Genomic DNA, 20,985 nt, shown 5'->3' with positions numbered 1-20,985 from the left:
GCCCCCCCGCCGCTGGACTGGATGCAGAGGGGACCGCCTGAATGCCCCTCTGCACCTGATGGACTCCAAAAGGACCCTTCAATGACAGACCACTCCACTCCACCTGAAGAGGACCCCCGCAATGGGACTCTATATAGACTGAGAAACTTTCTCCGACCTACTCCCTCCATCATTGCAGACCATCGTATGGGTTTGTGTGCATCTGTCTTCTTTCTCTCTCAGCATCACAACCCCCCTCTTCCCCCACTCCTGCCTCCCCCTGGCTTAGTTGGCTAACATTGTATTTTCTGTAACCTAGTTGCATTCCCCTCCTCACCCCATCCATCTTACGTTAGTCCCTCGCTCGGGTGTTCTGTATTTCCCTTCTGGCTTTGTCATCTTTTTGGTTCATGATTCTTAACATATAATATGACAAATGTTTAAATGGTGTGCATCCCTCAAGTTATCTGGCTGGAAATACCACAAGTTAAAACAAAGGTAATTGTCTCTAAAGGAAGAAATCCCTAGGAACGAAACAGTGGCAAGGAGAAGAATTACCCCTGTCTGACTCCATCTGGGTTAGAATAGTTTACTATGGTTCTTTTTTTCTTCCTAGCCCTGAAGTTAGGATAAAATAGGAACTCAAACCTTAAATGTCCTAGAAAATGAGTTAGGGGTTGAGTAGAGGGCCAGAAACGACTCTGTGCATGTGAGTGAAATCAGGTTGAAATGTGTAGATACAGGGAGCTCGCTGCAGCTGGCCAGTTTGCATCTCCTTGTCAGAGATGGAGTTAGCAAGGCTGAGGGGAGCCACGAAAGGTGAAAGGATAGTCTCCATGGGAGAGGTCTTTTATTGCTTCTCTCTCTTCTCTGTGTGCTTTTTGCCTTCAAGAATCAATAAACAATGCTGTATTTTGAAGACAGTGTTTGTGTCTGCAAATGTATATGCCCTGCCATGAAATTCTGAAGAGAAGCCCTTGCAGGAGCCCAAAGTAGGTACAACTGTTTTTATTAGCATGATTAAGTTGCAGCGCTGAGATTTAGTCTAAAACTGGTTGTATTGAATCATTTTACCTCTGTGAGGTGCAGGAAGCCAGGCGTGTTACGTGAGGGGGTGCACTCAAGAAGAACTAAAGGGGTCTAAGACCTAGCTCTATAGCTGTGACACCTTGTTTGCAACACAGCATGTAGCTGCTCTCATGAATCATGCTTGGAGCATGAATATAATGGTGTAGAGAAAGTAGAGTATAAAATGAAACAAATGGGAGGGACTTAAAAATAATGTGAAGCAATGGCAGAATTTTCTCCCCATGTGTCTAAATAGTATAGAGTTGCAATTAAGGGCAACAACAGCATGTGCAGATGCATAGCAAAGACCATATCATTTATGCCTGAGGAAGTGGGGGGTGAAATAAGGTGCCTCATTTTCAAAGCAATGTGTGGGAGGGACTTTCATAAATCCTGTCAACAAATAATAGGATTTGAAATTGTATAGCCATATCTTCCAAGTACTGTTTTAAAAACCCTTATATATTCTCAAAGATAGGATATATTCTCTCTAAGCGAGAAGCTTACAGGACTTGCATAAAATCTGAGTATATGACTTGAGTTGGTTTGGGGAGACTACCTGACCTTCCACAGTCTAGAGTGGCACCCCTAGGGGGAAGATAGAGCATAGGCTGGGCACCTATCCATTGATTTAAAAATCTATAAAAGGAGAGAGAAAAATATTTGGGGTCATAGGCTGGAATAGCTGTACAGTAACCCATCCCTAGCACATCCCATACCTTCTCCTCTTGTTTTTCATTACTTCAGATTTAAAAACACAACCTAGAGGTATTCTGGGGGCCCATCACTCGGGGAATTCTAGCAATCACTACAATGGAAAGCCTTGCACGAGGTCTTTGCAAGTGGAGCAACTGTATCCTGAGATGTTTTCATTGGGTTTGTTTTTTTTGGTGTATATTTCAGTTTTCCAATCCTGTTGTGCATTGTTACTCAGAGAGATGTCCTGCCAGTACAATTTTTCCTGTTCTATGTGCTATGGATCTGATTAGGGTGGTAGAGAATAGGAAGGGTGCAGCCCCAAGGCTGGGGTAAGTGGCTGGGCTTTCGCAGCTCTGTGCTGTGCTCTGGATGTGTGTTACTCAGGTGAACTAACTTGGATCAGGCCTGCCATTTTTGGCCTTATTTAAACCCCCCAAATATCTGCACAGATCAGCATTCAGATCAACCTAACCCTAGTTGGTCAATGTGAATGTAATGTCTATACGTATCCTAAAGCAGCAAAGTTACTGTGCAATCGGAGCACTCTGCCTTCAAACAGAATGCAAATCTTAAAGAGGGATGATCACAGTTAATTTCTATGCATTTAAAATATTTCCCAAAGTTCATTGTGGCCTAGGCTGGAGGAGCTACTTGTTAATTTTTTTCATTGCAAATAACACCTTCAAAGCAGTTCATTGTACAGGATCAAGCTATGATATAACCACCAACATGACACGTTATTCTTATTATGGCTTATTATTTTTATAGCAGCAGCTGTCTCCAAAGTAATCTGAAGATGGATATGAAAGCAAAGGCTCCATCCCAAAGGAAGTGTAATGTGTACTTTAGGTTAGATTATAGTCTATCATCCATCATATATAGTACACAACAGTGTGGACAGGTACAAACTCTAGTAATGACCTCTATTATATTGATACCAATGAAATTTAAATCTTAGCTTATTGCTTTTCCTTGTTCCACTGTGCTTGTAGGTCCTTTAAATGCTTTTTCTGACTGCTCTGGTCTGTTTGCCTCTGTGTATAACAAATTCTATCTTCTCAGTACTGTCAAAGTGTGTTAAACCGGTTACATTATACAAAAAGAATAATTGGCTTGTCTGTAATTGTAAGGAAACAAAGCTACTCCCAACCCCTATTCTTGTATATGTCTTTGATAATTGTAACTTAGTTGGTAATGGTTAAAGTTAATGAGCCAATTATTTCAGGGCAAGACAGCAGGCGCATGCATTGGCCTCTTTAGCTGTGCTTTACTTTGTTAATAGTAAGTGTTGTGGTAAACATTGTCTAGCCAGTTCTTCACATCCTGAAAGTAGCCCTAAGAAGGGAGGATACAATAAGGTCTTGGAAGGCTTGCAGTTGGTTAAGACGTTGCTTTAGAAGAAAGATGAAAAGAATGTATGATTCAGCACGATAACTACAGGTGTCTGACATTTGCTGCAGGGATTCCTATAGAAAATAGACTGTAAAAAAGTATGTTTTGCATACAGCTATCTGCCAAGGGACAGGAGTCTTCACTTTAGGCATCAAAACAAGCGTAGCCTAAGTAGTGCAAGTGTCCCTCTGGGCAGCGAAGGAGGAGGAGCTGTGTGTGGGGATGACCACGCTGTCAGAGAAGGACAACATCTGACTGTCACAGAGAGTGAAAAGATAGTTAATTCATCAGCCTTTCTGCCAAAGTGGCCAATGGAAGTTCTGGTTCTGATAAAGGCCTTTGCTAGAAGCTGGGCTAAGATTGCTTTCCATTTGTATCAGTGTCACAAAGCAGTTGGTTCCAGTAACTTTGTCATTAAGGACTGCTGGCCTAGGGTGAACTTATGCTCATGACCAGGTAATGATCATAGGCTAGCAGTAAAGCTCTAAACTTCCACACTTTCTTCCCTTGTCATCACTATTTTCTTCCTTCACATGGGTTGGAGGCATTTTGGCAAGACACAAGCTTAAAAAAAAAAAAAAAGCCAAACATTTTGTACTGACTTTGTTACTGCTCTCTTTGCTGCAGGGTCAGGCAGAAACTGTCCTAGCAGATGATCTTGAGTGAACTGGCTCAGACTTCCCATTTCTGTTTTGCTTTGACTCTTTTGAATGTGCCATTTGTTTTTTCTGTTTGCTTTCACATGTGTACGAAAAAAAAGCTCTACAGCCAGGCTAAGTACAGATGTTACCCTTATCATGTGGTGAGTGCGAAGAAAGCCCTCTACAGCCATAACCAAACAGATGTTTGCAGCACATAGAGTGCTTTAAAAATGGTGGATCCTACTCTAAGTTAACCATGGATAGATGAGGTACCCGGCTAAAGTGCTTTAGGTTAGACCGCTTTATTGAATGTCTGTACCAGATCACATCATGTGTCAAGGTAGTTCACACTCCACTGGCATCTCGTGGCGCTTTGCAGCACCCTGATCATCTCGCTTGTAGGGTGGCACTCTAGCCTCAGCTAGAGGAAGTTCTGGACTCACTGATTGTTGTCCCAGGTACCCAGGATGATCCGATCCCACTAGTTGGTGGTGCAGGCCCAGAACTGGCACTCGGTGGTTTAGAGGTAGCGCCAGAGCACCCTGGTATTCATGGAGTGCTGGGTGGCTTCATCCTCACTGGCCACATGAAAGTCATTGGCCTAGTCTAGTATGCTTGGGGTGCAGTGGGTGGGCATGTGTGGGATGGCCAGCCAGTGGCTTGTGGGCATGAGGATGCATGCCATAGTTAGCTGCTGCAGCATCAAGTCGAGGTGAGTGAATGTCCCACAGCTTCAAGTGAGAGTCGCACAGGGTGATCAGCAGGGCTTGTCACAGTTCCTGGGATCCCTGCTTGGGTGTGGGCAGTGGGACACCATGGTGGGGGGTGGGCAGGCCAGAATACAAAGGCAAATGCTAGTCATGATAGCAGGACAGGGTTCCTTAGGTGAATTTGATATCTTTTATTAGACCAACCCAAATAGTTGGAGAATAGTTATTAAGCAAGCTTTTGAGTTCAAAAACCCTTCGTCAGGCTCAGGAAGTGTTGGGAGTTGGTGTGTGCTCTTCCTGGATGGAATGAAAAGTAAAGAAGCCAGAGGCTACACCCCTGCAGGCATTCACACTTGCCCTGGGGGTCATCCTGAAGCCTAGGATTGGGCATGGCGAGGGTCTCTGGTGATGCAGCAGTAGGTTGGGGATGTGGTGGCCCATGCCCAGAAGCCAAGTAGGGGTGGCTTGCCTGTTTGACTCCGTTCAGGAGTCTGTGGCAGCCTGGGGAGCCTGTGGGGCATGCTGAGAGGTGTGTGAGAGCACCCCCTACCCAACGGCCTCAGCCAGTGCAAGCAGGGTCCCCTGCACCGAATGGAAAATGTGTTTGGTTCACTCCCACTCTAACTTATAGTGCTTTAAGGTGCAATAGAGTGGTTTTGCCACAGGGTTTTTGAACATTTGTACTTATCTTTAATGTCCTTGAGCAAAGAATGAAGGTGATTACTCTATTTGAAGTTGCAGGCTGGTTGAATAGAACATATGAATAACATGGTAAAACGCTTCCATTTGCCTAGTTGTGAAAGCTTCTAGACTTTTTTCTTTTACTGTTTAGGGGCTCAAAATGTATTTCAAATCTCAAAATTATTTCAATTGACCAGCAGTTTTGTGCTGAACAAATACTAACAAAACACATCCAAAGTTACTAGTTTCTTTCTAAATTAATCATAGAAATCATAAAAATGTAGGGCTAGAAGGGATCTCCAGAGGCCATTTTGTCCAGTTCCCTGCCTGAGAGAGGATCTTTCCTATCCAAGCCATCCCATGCAAATCTGTTATCTAACCTATTAGTAAAAGTACACTACAAAACAAATTAATTCCAACTGAATTAACATATGTGCTCTTTTATTTGTTGTTTTTAATATTTTATGGGCTAAGTTTATGGGTTGGAGCATTTGCTGAAATAGTTCTTAAATGTTGCAGAACTGTTAGAGAAAACAAACTTCACCTTTTTCATTGTGGGTATTTACACCGAAAATCTACTTACACTGATTCAGGAAATGGAAAAGCAGCAGTTAAGCTATGTCTCAAATCAACTTCGATATTGGATATTCAGCGTGAATGGTGCATAAACATGTCACAGAGCCATGGAACCTATTTAGTAAATCATGAAATAGGTGATCAGTTTTTGAAAATTGCTTTCTGGTTGTGGATTGTTAGCAAATAGAGAAAGAAAGGGAATTTGGCCAATTAGTTAATCAGCATTAGATAAGAGGGACTAGACTTACTTGGCAGAGCTATAAGAAGGATCCTTGGAATTTAAATCTTGAAGTCCCTATCATGTCCTTTTATGTATTATATGGTCAGGAGGGACCATTGGGGTTGTAATATTTGCCTGAATTAATTCTTATTTTAATCAGAGAATGTCTCTTAAAATAGCATTTGTCAGCCATGGAGGGTTCCTCAAGTTGGGTCATGCGATGGACGTGATGGAAGTTTAATGTTCCTGTTTCATCAGGATGTGTCTCTTGAGTTGCTGCTCTGCCCCATGTGCACTGTGTCCTGAACTGGAAGCCACAGAGCTGCCGTGAGTTCAGCACCTCAGCTGCACATCTAGGTCTTCTGGGTTGCAGTGTTTATTAGCATGGGTGACTGCCACATGTCTACCAAGGATAACACAAGAGAGTTCAGCTGAGGGGCTGTGCGTAGGCCTAGGAGAAATTTGGCTGCAGGACAGCAAGTGGGGGTGGGCTCTAGGATGTTTAAGGGACTAGAGGAAAGAGTTGGGCTGTGGGCAGTGTGAGGAAACTGTGAGGAAATGGACCATGGGATTCAAAAGGATGAAAAACTTAGCTTTAATAAAAATATCTAGTTTTGCTTTAAAATTTGCCATAATGGAAAATCTACCCCAACTTATTGGTACAAATTCCAGTTGTTAATTACCCACCCTGTTACAAATGCATACCTTATTTCTAGCCTGAATTTGTCTAACTTCAGCTTCTAGCTATTTGCTCTGATTATACCTTTCCCACTTAGAATGAGGAACCATTATTAATAGCTTGTTCCTCATGATGGTGCTATAATATATACACACACACAAACACTTCACTGCACCTTTATATCAGTTGCCCTCAATGTGCTTGGCACCTTTTCCTTTTGCAGATGCTTGTACTGTTTAATAAATTACTTTTATATCCATTGTTAAAGTTATTTTTCATGGGAGATTTTTATTATCAATTATAATTGCTTGATAAATTATAAAATTAAAGAAATAAAAAAGGGTATTAGAGCACATAAACAGGAATATAAGCAGCAAAGGAAAGAGACAGTATAGTGCAAAGTGTATGAAGAAACAAACAAAATGGAACTACCTGGTAATTGTGAAAATGGTCCTAAAGTGAATAATTGACTGAGCAGCATTTCTTTCTTTGAAATGAAATCAATAATAATTTAATGGGTAATGTCAGGTTGCACTACAACATTATTAGCCTGACTAAGACTCTGAATCATAATATTTTATGATTTTTTGGGTGAGACTTCCACTTTTTTTTAAGTGTATAGAGGTGTGTGTAGACAAAATGGGGGCCCTAAATTGAAGCAGGGAGTTTTAAAAAATACCGCTTCAATATAGGGCCCTTTAAACCCCTGTGTCATGCACACGCCCAAACTTACCTGCCTTTCCAGTGGCGGGGAGGGGAGGGTGAGCTGCTGGCAGGTGGAGCAGTTCCTGGTTGGGGGGCAGAGAGGAGGGGGCTGGTGCTTCCCTCCTCAGTAGCAGCGGCCCCCACTTGCAGCCACCCAGCTCGGAGGAGCCCTGGGAGGCACCACTGCCGCTAAGGGAAGCACCAGGTCCCTGTGCAGCTCAGGCAGGCAGGCTCCAGGGAAAGAAAAAAGATCAGGCTCGCTGCTTTTTTTGGGTGGAGCCTGTCTTCCTGGGCTGCTGCCAGGCTGCCTGCATGGGCTTCCTGCAGAGCCCCTGAGCTGCATAGAGCCCAGTGCTTCGCTCCACGGCTGTAGAAACTCCTTGGAGGAGTTTTAGTTTGCTGTGCCTCAAGTCATTTAAGGCATATCACACTGCTAAATTTGCTACAGCAGCTGGAATTACTGCACAATATGCCGCTCACGTGTACAAACACCAACACCATTAAAGCGGTGCAAAAGCATGTAACCCTCTTTCAAGTGTCATGTACACATGCCCCTCATTTTGTCTATACGCGGCCTAGCATTCCACAGTCTGAGGTCATTATTCAGCGTGATTATCCCACTAGGGATCCATATGGTGAAAATCTTTTCTTCTGGCCTCTTCTGTATGGAATCTTGAGTCAAGCCATTGACTTTCAGAACAGTAGGTGAAGGTCCTCTGCTTGTCAGTGATCAGTTGATGCTTCATGTACCTCTACCATCTTTGTGTGACTTTGTGTCAGCGTTCCAGTTATTTTGTTATTGTGATGGTTCCAGCCTCTTCCTTTTAGACACTCAGGATTGGTTAACGCCATTAAGAAACCATTAAGAAAAGGATGGTCTGTACATTCTCTTATGCAAAATTACAAAGCAAAACCAATAATTTTGGACTATTATTAAACTACCACATCCTGTATCATATCTACTTGAAACTAAAATCAGTGAGTGAGCGCAGTCCTTTCATTTCTTAGACTTAATGAGAAAACCCACTAAATATTTAAACATTAAAAAGTGAGCACGATGCAAATAAACTAAAATTAATCTTCTGCTATTCTGAATTAATTCTTGATTAATTTCATTTTCCTTTACGTAAATCCTGGGCTTGCTCTCGGTTACCTTTCTCTCTCTCAATTTGGTTTATTTTCTTTGTGTGTGACAATTTAATTTATGTGTACAAGTCTAGGAAGTTGCATTATAATTCCCTGAAATATTTTACTACTATGTGTAATCTCACTGCCTTTTTCTATGCATGAGGTTAGGTAGAGCTAAGAATATACTGATCTTTCTCGGTGCTCTATTGGAGTTGAATTTGTGGTTCATCTAAAATTCAGTGAAAATATTTCACTATTGTTTACAGCCTTTAAAAGATTCCCATTTTCTTCCCTTAGATGGTGCTAATAGGGTACAAAAAAGCACAGCAAGATTACAGTGTTTTATAAAGACCATGAATTACAATAATGATTTACTGCTTGCATTCTTTGAACAATTTGACTTTCTTCTCTTCTACCCTTCATTTTTGCCGCCTTTGTTCTTATTTAAGGTCCTGAATCTCTCTGCATAAAAGTCACAAATTCAATAAACACTTACATGTGATGACTATATAGTAATCATTTTGGAAGAATAGAGGAACAAATGCTGTCTATGCCCGAGCTGCAAAGTGTATACTGGCTCTGTATTTTGAAAAAGAAGGGATGCATGAGCCTTGAAGCTTGGGAAATCCGATTTCACTTTTTACTTATAGTCAGTGAGGTTCTTCCAGTACTTAATGAGGGTTCCCCCAAACTTTTTGTCTGTAATAATGTTCATGGACCAGGAGTGCAGGAGTTTGCTCAGTAAGGCTAAGTACAGACGGTCAAAAAGCCCAAGGCTGAATCGATTCAATCTTTGCAGGTTAGTCTCAACTGCGTAGATTGAACCAGTAAGCAAGTTGTGACAGGGTGCTATTTGGCCTGTGGGTAATTTCCCACTTAGGATCAACACTCCCTTGTCATTTGATTTCTTTCCTGCCATACCTTGATGGGATTATTGGAGATTAAGGGAAAGTGCACCCTGGGAAAAATTCCTCTTAGGTATTCTCTTCTCAGGGTTTATGCTGTACTATTCACTGACTTCTCACCTGCCTTCTGGTGTATCTTGTTCAGGGTTCCTCCTCCCCTGCACCCTGGTCCATCACTCACCCAGATGACACTTTCAGTAATCACAGTTCAATGGTGAGGGGTTAGATCCACTCACCTCTCCATGTCTACTCTTTAGATCCTGACCTGGGACTGTTTCTATTCAGGTTTGATTCATCCAAATCATAAACATAAGGTCAACGCAAATCATAGACTAAAGGAAACAGTCCTGAGCATGCCAAGTCATCATTCCCATAAACTGTCAGTTAATGCCGGGCTCTCTTATCTCTCAAGTAGTCACCCGGTAGTTAACTTAAACATATAGCCACTTTGGCTTCTTCACTTTATCTTCATTAACTTCTCCCCAGGGTGATCATCTGTTTCCCCGAGGTATTCAGACTCCCTGCCTTCACTCCAAACAGTCCACTCCTAAATCAATCAGTCCACCTGTAGGGCTGGTGCCCCCTGCTCCCAAGTCCTTCACTCCAAGGGCTTTGCTCTTAGTAACACCTTCTAGCCTTGCCATGGCAGCTCTACTGATTTCAGTCTCTGACCCAGTTAGGACTGAGGTCATGTTCTCCTGTCTCCTTGACTTTATGTTCACAGGACTCTAACTGCCCTCTGTTGGGCTAATTATTGGCCTCTTATGGCTCTCACTTATACTCTCTCTGTTTCTGACTTTCTTTCTTTGCAGAGCAGCAGTCCTACCAGATCATAGCAGTTGGCAGCAGCAGCAACGAATGAAACATCCTTCTCCCAGCAGCTGCAAATATTTTTTTCTCCCTCTCAGATGGCCTGCCAGAACCTCTGTGCTGGTGCCAGGTAAGTCACCTGTTTTTTCCCCTTTCCAGGGGGAAAAGTACCCCTCTCTAGTACCTTACAGCTTTTCCTCCTCCCAGCGGCCCCAAACTCCCAGGGTCTTCTGGAATTCCACTTTCCCTCTGCTGCTGGATTGAGAAATGCCAGCTTTAAAGGGCCCATGTCTGTGGCAAAGACTCTTGCCACTGGACGTCTGGGTCTGGCTTATCTGGGAAGGTGAGCATAGTGGGGCTGAAACTCGGCTCCCTGTTATACAAGTGAACAGACATTGACTTTGGATTCTGGAAATGTAGCCACATGCCTGCAGTGGCCCAGACCAGAAGCCAGGTGGCACTAGACCATGCCTCCCGGCTCTGCTGGAGCAGATAGCTTGGACCAAGGCTAGCCTGCCCACCCTGCAAGGTGGGTTTGCATGGGAGGTACAAAGCATCCTGGGATGCTAGGGCAGTGTGAGCTAACTTGAATCTGGAGGGGATCTGGAACAGAAGTTCAGTAAACCAATTGAACCTAAATCAGTTAAGTCTGATACTACATCCATCCAGGTTTATCTTAAATCAGTTTCAGCCATTTTGAAGACAGTTTATGTGCACTGAACTTCTGTCGAGTTACGGCTTTGAACCAGTTTCCGATCAATGATATCGGTTTATGTGCAATTTCCATCCTTAGCCTAAAAGATTGTGAAGGAAAAATGTAATTTCTTGACTTTATTCTTTTGCTCTTTGTTTGTTTGTTTAAAGAAAACAACAGATACCTCCTTCTTCTTCATAACCATGGAAAGAGGGGACACCGTAGGAAAAACAAGCTTCTTTTGAAGTGTGCTTTTGCTGAAAAATATTTAGACACAAGTATATGATGATGCAGTATTAGCTTACTTGAGTAGAAGCTGGAATGGAGCCTTTGGGTGGCCATCCTGGCACTGTGACAAGGCTCCCTTTGCCTTGGATGAGGCCAGAACTTCAACCCTTGCTAGGGTAATTGAGGGGACTTTTCCTTGGCAATTTCCTTTTTAAATTCAAACCCTCTGACTTCATCTTTTCTGCTTGAAGCTCAGATGTTTTGATCTTCAAAAGTCTATTTCTGCCCTAAGGTTGTATTACCTTGGGCGGCAACAAACAGTATCCAAAAGGGAGGAGACACTTCACCAGCCTGTCTGTAAGTTTGGTGAGAGAATTTTAACAAGCGTCCTTGGAGAACCCCCTCGACTTGAGTTTGGAGGGAATTAAGGGGTTTTAGTTTCAGTCTAGTCTGTAGCGAACATAAAGAATCCAGCACAAAACTGGCTGTGACTGTTCATCACCACTCAGGGGAGATTCAGTAGGAATATTAAAGGTCAAGATTTCAGTGCTTTTGGAGAACTAAGTGCATGGGTAAGCTTGAAAAGTGCCTGCCTACATTATGCTTGGAGATGTAAAGGGAACATAATTAGCATTTCCCATTCAGGAGGAGTACAATTAACAAAGTTCATTTGAAAACAGAGAGGAGAGAGACTTGACTGTTTATCAAATTCTAGTTAGTTTGATTTAAGCCCCCTAGGTTAGCCCAGAAGTGGATCTATTTCTTCCTTGACCCTTCACTCATATTCATTATTGATTTTTCCCTGAAGTATGTCAAGGCAATTACTGCATGCCACTTTACTTTATCCTTTCCAAAAGAACCTTGAATGAAGTTTTAGGACACTGTGAAATCGAGGACTGTTCTCTCCAATCAGATACAGGCCACACTTTTTGTTGCCTTCCAAGATAAAAGTTTAAAGTGCAGTCTTGATTAGAGTGCTTCTCTGATTGCTGATGTGTGGCAAGTCCCACATTTCTATAGCCCATCTACCTTATATGGCTTACTTTGACAAGCCAAAGTACATTTATATCAGTTTCTTTCAAGTTTAGGCATCTTATTCAGGGATGAATCCATTGTCTGTCTTCACCTTTTTCAATTGAAGAACCAATTTACTGTGGTTGTAGCAACTAGACCTAAAATCTAAACATCAAAGCTTTACTTTACCCTTCCATTACCTAATCTGAGCTTTTAGATGAAATCAGTGACATGGAAGGCTTCGTAGAGAGATGTAAAATGTAACTTTTCTCTGGTGAAGGTTGTGACAATCAAGCCTAGTGAAAACTTCTTTTTGCTGCTCTTCCAAATTTTCACTCTTCCTTCTATAGCCCAAGTCCCTGTGCATAATAATTGCACCCAGAGTATATGCTAAAAGACCATTATTAGGTTTGTACCTCTGATCCCTGAAAAGTGAAGAAATAAAAGAATTGGGATTGTTCTGCAATTTGAACTCCCATCTCCCCTCATTTGTAGGAGAGCCTTTAATTACAGGACGACATGCTATATTTTTACAGGGCATCTGACTCATTCAGTGCCTCTGGTGGGCAGTGTTCAATTAATGTTTGACATTTTGTCTTACTTTCACTGTTCAATATGTGGCCCTAGGCCTTATACCATGCTCCCTTCAAATCTTGCTCTGCAGACAGAAGTATTAATTTCCTCATGGATTTTTATACAACGCTTTCTACGGTTGTGTTTGAGTGCCTCACAATATTAATTTATGTTTACAACACACTGAGGAGTGAAGGGATATTATAAGCTGCATTTTACAGACTGGAAGTAGATTAATAGAAATATGAAGGTCAAAAGTAACAACTCCTTTTGGGTGCCCAATATAAGATGCTTAAAACCTGATATTTCAGAGTACTTCATATTACTCAGTACCTTCTATGCTTTGAGCACAGCTCCCATTGAGTTCAGTTGCCAGTACTTTTGTGAGCACTTAGTACTTCTATAAACAAGGCACCAGGGTCCAAGAGTGAGGCAATTGAGGAACACGCAACAAGCTGTTGGCTTCTGAACAGTTTACATGACCTGTTTAAATTCACACAGGGACTGTGAAATAGGCAGGGATAGAATCTGATTTTCCAGAGTATTATTAAAGATTGAATCATAATGCATATGCACAAGATGCCGGAGTTACAGTTGCACAAGTAACTTGGCTTTTCCTAAATTAGAAGTATTTTCACTCTTACTGCATTAATACATTCTTTTGACTTAAGTGCTATAGATTTCTAAATTAGGAATTGATTAGAAAATGCATTGTAATGGCAGACAAGGTTCTTCGGGTGAATCTGATATCTTTTATTAGACCAACTAAATAGGCGGAGAACAATTTTTAAGCAAGGTTTCGGGTTCAAAAACCCTGTAGTGGCACACATTTGTGCCTGTTTCCTGCCCTCCTGTGTCCTGTGTCTTTTTTTTTTTTTTCTTCAACGTGTCCTTCTCTCTTGCCTGAGCGTGTGGCTAAATCCCAGTTTCCCTAATCTAGGTTTCTTGTCCTGGTCTTTGCCCAGCTAGTCCAATCTTTGTTGGTCTTTGCCCAATTCTCTCCCTGCAGTCTCATGATCTGATTTCAGTGTCCCCTTCCCTCCTATACAACCCAAGTTCTCTTCTTGAGTCGGGCCCAATTCCTGGCTCCTCATTCAATTGTCTTCTCTATTTCTTTTTCCCCTGTCCTACTAGATTCTTATTCTAGCCTCCATACAAACCAGACTTCTCATCCAATCTCTTTTCAACCTTTTTCTGGTTCTGTAGGTTCTTTGCCCAGCTAGTTCCAGTCCCTCTTTACCCTAACATGCTCCTTTCCTCATTTGTATCTCTTGCTTCTACCCCCAGGCCTTGTCCTGGGCTCCTTGTAGAGCTCCCCCTTCCCCTCCCAACCACCAGCCCCTCAATTTCAGTGTTTCCCCTGCTTCTTCTATTTTTAAAAAGTCAGTCATACACTATAAGAAAAGGCTGAATCAAATCTAATGCATTTTGGCAAAGATCTGGATTTGAAATGATTGCCCTATTACCAACTTGTTAGCTAAAGGTTGTGATCTAGACTAGACTAGACTTGGAATTCAGATTTCAAGCTTGTATGTGGGGATAACATGGCTGTCCTTGTTTAGGGCTTAATCATGTAAATTTGAGATTAAATCTGAATGCCTCAGGCTGAATTCCACTGTTGTAATTGGAGTGACTAGGAGTTAATATGTCCTGTTACCTGGAGAACGCAGGTGTTCCCCCTGCTCTGTTCAAATGCCTCTGGCATTGTTTCTTCTCTGCCGAGCTGACTGTCCCAGAGCTTTGGAAGAGGTTACTCCTCTTGGTAGCCAGGCCCCTTCTCATTTGTTTCAGGCAGCCTAGCAAAAAGCTGCCATGAATCATTCATGGAGAAACATGTAACTGTGTTGGTTGCAAAATAATCAGACAATTTAAGAAAAGAAAATTAAAAGTACTACAGAAAAATGTATCTCTTCATGTCCTGGTTCATTTTATTACACTGCAAGTTGACTAACTTATATATCTTTTGGGTTTTTGCCCATCCCCTTACACATTGCTAATTGTTACCCCAGAGTCATTTTTAGTGATCATCACATAGCAGTATTATTATGGATAGGTCTTCTGTGGAAAATAATCCCTCTATTTGCTTTCCTAATACTCACGCTAGCCATCTGATTATACCCTGTTCAACAGAACAGACTTTCTATCGCGAAGTTGTCTGGATATAAATCTCACCCCTAGGTCATAATTTGGGTGATGGTGGGGTTATAATTTAAATAAACAGGTTATTGTATCTGTTATAAATTGTTGAAGGACCTGCTTCCAGATTACTCCAGCAGTACAAAGGAGTCAAATTTCATTTAATCTGCAATGATATTTAATCCAGGTGTATATTTTGTGTTGAGACCTTTGTGAGGATGTAGACACTGAGGTTTGTACTGTGATTGCCAGATCAGGCAAGGAAATTCTCATTCAGCCTCTGAAGAGAGCAGCGAGGTGAAGGTTCTGGGGATCTAACTCAGGCTCTGTTAGCAGCTGAAAGAGTACAATGTGCCTCTCTTAACATGGGCCTCTACACCAGCTGTGGCCAATAGGAAGTGAAGGAATGTGTAAGGAGCACAGTCACTAATTCTAACTGAGTACATCTATACATTCATTAATGTCCTTTTGCTACTGCGCATTCAATTTAGTACCTCTAATGTGAGGTACTAAATAAATGCGCATTAGGCTGCTCTAATGCACACTAGCAAAAGTGCATGCTTTTTAAATGATACTTAATGCACAGTAGCCTAATTTTACTGCACAGTAGCCTAATTTTAATGCACTAATAATAATACATTGGTGTATTAGCATGGTTTTTGCCTGACACTCTAATGCCCAGTAAAATAAGCTACTGTCCATCAAAGCACATGTGTAGATATGCCCACTGAGGCTGTTCAGGCTTCTCAGTTCCTAGTGCTGAAGTGACCATATGGTGCAGATGCTGTCCTCACAGAGTGGAGCATCCTGTTCTGTCCTCTTGTAGGGCTTGTGTGACTGTACTGAGTTTGCCCCATCTCTACAGAACAACCGAGTGAGCTCCAGCACAGGACTTTGTGTGATAAGAAGGTTATTTCCCGTGATAGCCAGCAGCCCTGTGTGAAGCAGCTAGTATTTGCTTCAGATTCGGATTCGGTCGATTCGGGGGACAGTGATTCGAATCACTGGCCTGAATTGATTCAGAGATTCAGTGGCTGCCGAATTGCTGAATCTCCAAATCAGCCAGGCCCATCCTCCCCCAGTCCAGCAACGACTGCCCCACCAGCCCCAGCTCCCGGCACTTTGAAAAAAAAAAGCCCTGACTCAGTGGGTGCTGTTGTGCGGGGCAGGGGGGTGATCCCTGCTGCCCCCCACTGCCCCATGCTGTATGGGGGGCTTTGCATGAGCTCTGCTCCCCCAGCCTCCCCATGGCTGCTCCGCTCACCGTGGTTCCAGCCCTTTAAGAAAAAAAGAGAGAGAACCTCTGCACTCACTGTTCCTGCTGGCAGGGGGCAACTCCTGCTGCCCTGCCCCAAATGGGGGGGCTCTTCCATGAGCCCCCCAAAGCCATGAAACTGTAGGACCGGTGAGTCCTGGGGCATTTCTCAGTTTTTGTTTTTTTTTTCCTTAAAGGACTGGAGCTGGCCCAGGTGGGGCAGACATGGCGGGGGGTCGGGCGGCTCATGTACCCCCCATGCAGCATGGAGCAGTGGTACCAGTGGGGATCACCACCCTGTCTGGCACCCGGTGTGTGGGGACTTTTTTTTAAAGCACTGGGAGCTGGGGCAGGTGGGGCAGCCACGGGAAGGCTGGGGAGCAGGCAGGGGATAGGGGCTTGCAGGGGTCCCACATGGTTCCTTTCCCCCTCCCCTAGCCCCCGCTTCCCTGCCCCTAATACTTACCAGCTCTGAATCCAGCTGCAGCTCCCTGCTGCAGCCACTAGGGACTGGCTGAATCATCAAAGCTCTCCAAATCTTTTCTGAAGATTTGGAGAGCTTTGAATTGATTCAGACCTTTTAATTGGTTCCCTGATTTAGATTTAGGTTTGGAGATTTGGCCACCCAATTGGGCCAAATCTCCTCCAAACTGAATCGCCACTCGAACCTTTGTACAACCTTAATATCCAGGTACTAGTATTGACCAATAAGATATTATCTATCCTGTGCTTCCAGAGTCTCAGCAATTAACGCTGTCATTGCTCCTCTGCAACCAAATTCTTGTACCTGTAGAGACCCTGGCTTATGGGGTCTGACCACAGCCAGATCTCATGTGTGGACCAGTCCCATGCCCTGACCCAGTTTGTGGACTGGCCCAGCACCCCAAACCAAGGCTGGATCTGGCCTGTGGACTTGCCTTGTGCCACTCATCTGGCCCACAGGGCCAGAGATTGAGGACCACTGTTATAAATGGTTACCTTGCAGTAAATCATTAATTCCTAATAAATTATTACTAAGTGCTGTGATTTAATGACGAGAATGGGTATAAATGTTACGGACTTCTATTTGGAAATGCTCTCTCAACATGGTTTAACAATATTTAGTGATTATAATAATTTAATAACAACAATATTCTTCTGCAACATGATTCCAGAAGCCTTGTTCAAGTCAAGGATTATTTCTGTTAAGTATCATTAGCCTATGTTTGTGGAAGAATGGGGGGATCTCAGAGGGGGAGTTCCCTGCTTGCCTCTTTCTCTCAGCCCCTGAAAGCTAAGCCGCCTCTTGGGTACTGGGATGAATGGCGGTGACGGTGTGAGTGGGGCAGTGAGCAAGCTAGCCCCACCATCCAGTGGAGGCACTCCAGGGTAAGAAATTGTTTCTTACCTGTTGCCCCCAGGTTAGGGGAAGGGCAGTGGAGAAGCTCCAAGGGTTGTGGCAGCTGGCACAGCCCTGATCTGGCACCTTAAAGGATCCCCCAGGGAAACAGGAGCCTCTAGAGAAAGAGGCCATATCTAGGAACAGAAAGAAAGGGGAAAGTCAGTTTAAGTGGGGCAGATCTTGGAAAAGGGGAACACTTGAGCCTAGTTTACCTCTGGTGGTTCTTGTTAACACAGGAGAAGTAAGTCACAGCAAAGGAGCAGAGGCCAATGCTGATAGGTTGGGAGCATCCCAAAAGGGATGCCAGAAGCAGTAGAGGGGGAGATCTTCCACCAGAGAGGGATGATTTCAGATAGTGAGGGGCAGGTCACCTGCCCAGATTTCTTTATTGTTGTACTTCTAGGAATCCCTGGTAGTCGAACAGGAAGGTACTGAGACTAGCTCTCTAGCTGTGAAACCATAACACCAGCAGCCAATAACTGTGTCAGTACAGAGGCCTGTGGTGGGGGTATAGGGGATGGAGGAGCCCAGGTTATAGGTCTAAATTCTTATCAGAGGCCATACAGGACTATTTGTATGAGAAAGAGATGCCCTGACAAAGGAACCTTCTGCTTCCAATGGGACAGAATTCTACCAAAATTTTCCATCAAGTCATGGCAGAAGAGTGTTCCCAGACAGTAGAAGGTCCCCTCCTGGGGCATACTGCATGAGTCAACCCACCAAGTGTAAGTCATATACTTACAACTATTGTCGAGCTTTGTTTTCTTTATAAGGTTTTCTATCATTCAAAGCAGGAGCTGTGACACTTCAAAGAACATGACATTCTAGTATTGTGCAGTGTCTAGTGTTTGCAAATATAAGGTAAAATGGATGCATGCTGACAAATCAAAATAATCTTTAAACAGGAGTAGCCAAGCAATGATTTTAAAGTTATCTACAAGTAACATTTAATTCATTGTTATAGAATGTATTCATTATTTGTTAGTATTTAACAACCGCTGCGTACAGTGAAAACAGTAATCCTGAATGTTCTGAGTTTTGATATCAATGGTTTGTTTATTTGATAACACTAGAATTCTTTATTTTTGCACTGTTAATATTAGTGTTCATTTTCCTGCTATTTAAAAAGTTAGTTGTCCAAATAAAAAGCAGAAAAAAATAACATACAGCCAAGGTGACAGCCCTACAACATGAACAACAAAGAACCATAGCTACCAATGCCTTGCAATTGACAGATAGAAAATTATTCCTAGAAACTAATTGGCAAATACTTGTGAACGATAAATACATTCATAGCAATTAGAATTGGTTCACAAAAGACTTACCAACAAAAAAATAGGACAAAGTTTGTGCTGAATGTTATTCTGTGCAGTCAGCTGGACAATCATTAACTATAAATTTATCTTGAAGCGTGTCATTGGAGTAGATTTCATTCATACCGCATTGGGCATAATTTCTCTGAGTCTGTGCTAGACTGGAAGGGCATGGAATTTAGAACTAGAATCATACAGGTATAAAATCCAGAGATAACAGGAAATCTGGGCATCCAGAATTGGGACAGATTTCCATAAGAACTCATCTACCTGCTTCCATTGGGTGCATTGGGGTTATCTGGATGCTGAACACTTCTAAAACCGTGGCCTAACTTTTGAAAATCAGGCCACTTGCCTAGAGGCCTACATGGGATCTGAATTCTGTTGAAAATTTGGCCCCTATTATAGTTCTGGGCCTTTCTGAAAATTGGGGTCCTACGGGCTAGGTAGGATAAGATGCTTGTTTCATGGTATACCTAGAAAGAAAGGATTAGAAACCTGATGAGAAAAGCAGAACTTTTCAGAAAGTGGAAGATGCTGGAAAGCTAGCAATATCTGTAGCAGCGACAAAGATCCTTGAGATTTAATAACATAGAGACACACATCCATGCACCCCATTAAGTACAGCTCAAACTAGTGAACAGATTTGAATTTGGATGGTAGGTGGTGGAAAATCTTCCTCTTAGATAAGAGCTAATCACCTGATTTAAAATGGCCCTCTCTCCTAATCAGGAAACAAAGCAACAGGTTAATGTTTATCCTGTAGCTGACAGAGCTGATTTTGTTTCTCAAGACAGGGTTGACAAACACCCCCTTGCTTAGCTAATGTATAAATCTGAGCTGCCAAAGATGAAGCAACCATGTCAGTAATGGGACCATTAGCCAGAGGGAACAGCTACATGTTCAGACAAATATAGAGGAGAGGGTCAACCCAACATGTTGTTAATTTGATGTTTTGCCAGTTAGAAAAATATTTTCTCTGGTAACAGGGGGAAAAAAGTGAAAAACAAGTGGCAGCAACCACAGGGGCCCTCAAAGAAGCTGCATAATGATTGTGACAAGGCTTCCTGGATACTAACAATCCCATTAAAAATAAGTTGGCAAGGACGTTAGGATCTTGAACTGACTGAAAATGAAATGGGAGAAATGAGGGGGGATTAGAGGAAAGACTCAGAAAGAAAGAGCAACTGCTGAGTGTGTCCACTGTGAGACAATCAACGTGGTGGGAAGATGTTGATAACTAGCCAAAGTCAACCTTTCTTCATGTTCTGAGAAGTATTTGATCTCCCTTATCCTTATTAAATTTTGTGCTGCAGTAATGTCTAGAGACCTCAGTCAAGATGAGGGCCCACTGTTTTAGGCATTGTACATTATATGTTGTCCCTGTCCAAAGAATTTAAAATCTGAATGCACAGGACAGAAGGGAGGTGGTATTATATTAAATTTACAGATTAGGAATGGAGGCACAGTTCCTAATAGGCAATTTTTCAAGAAAACTTGGCTTCCATCTTAGGCTTCATTAGGTGAGATCTCTGATGTGATTTCTTACCCATGAAAACAGCCTTCTTCCCCTTATTTAGTATGCAAATATCCCCAAATGCTTCTCCATGCATAGACTGAAGTGTCAAATGCATGATCAGTAGTAGTTCAGAGTAACAAAGAATCTGTCTTCTCTCACGGTCTTTGATGCTGCTAAATAAAGAGCAACTGCTGAAAAGTAATTCTAGATCTAGATAGGAAGGTAATGTGTGCAATTATTTTAACAGTTCTAATTTATTTTAATCTATCAAAAAGCAAAACTAACTCTTATGGAAGCAATAACAAAAATAATTAGAGTTAAACTGAGATGTACCATATTGTTAAAATTATAAATGAGCTCTGTAAAGTCAGCCTCTGGTTTTTCAGATAGAATTTTAGGAAAAACAGCTTCTTCCTGAATGTAAACTGATACCTACCTTGAATTGCTATTGCCCTTATAGAATCCTATAGGAGATTTTGTAACCAAAGGAAAAAACCCAAAGAGTTAAATGAACAAGAAATACTAAAATGAAAACTACACTGAGCACAAATTCTGATTTGCCAGCTTTCCGGTATGTACAACAATACTGCAGGTACAAAAGTCAAGACTGTCGGGGACCTGATTAGAGGTCCAACACGTGTATAAGGTAAGAAAGGGTGGTTTCATGTGTAAGCCAAGT

At 42.5% G+C, this 20,985-nt stretch overlaps 1 long non-coding RNA gene across 1 annotated transcript in view; it reads left to right on the top strand.

The window, feature by feature from the left end:
• LOC102386421 overlaps window positions 1-20,872 on the top strand; it is a 129,098-nt gene extending 108,226 nt beyond the window's left edge. Inside the window, exons 3-4 of the long non-coding RNA XR_323938.1 lie at window positions 10,196-10,323; window positions 20,767-20,872. This is a non-coding gene — a long non-coding RNA (uncharacterized LOC102386421). The remainder of the gene's footprint in view (window positions 1-10,195; window positions 10,324-20,766) is intronic.
• Window positions 20,873-20,985: the final 113 nt, after the last annotated feature.

This window comes from Alligator sinensis, unplaced genomic scaffold (genome assembly GCF_000455745.1).
Source record: "Alligator sinensis unplaced genomic scaffold, ASM45574v1 scaffold157_2, whole genome shotgun sequence".
In the NCBI taxonomy this organism is placed as follows: domain Eukaryota; kingdom Metazoa; phylum Chordata; order Crocodylia; family Alligatoridae; genus Alligator; species Alligator sinensis.
This window is presented reverse-complemented; position numbering and strand designations above follow the sequence as displayed.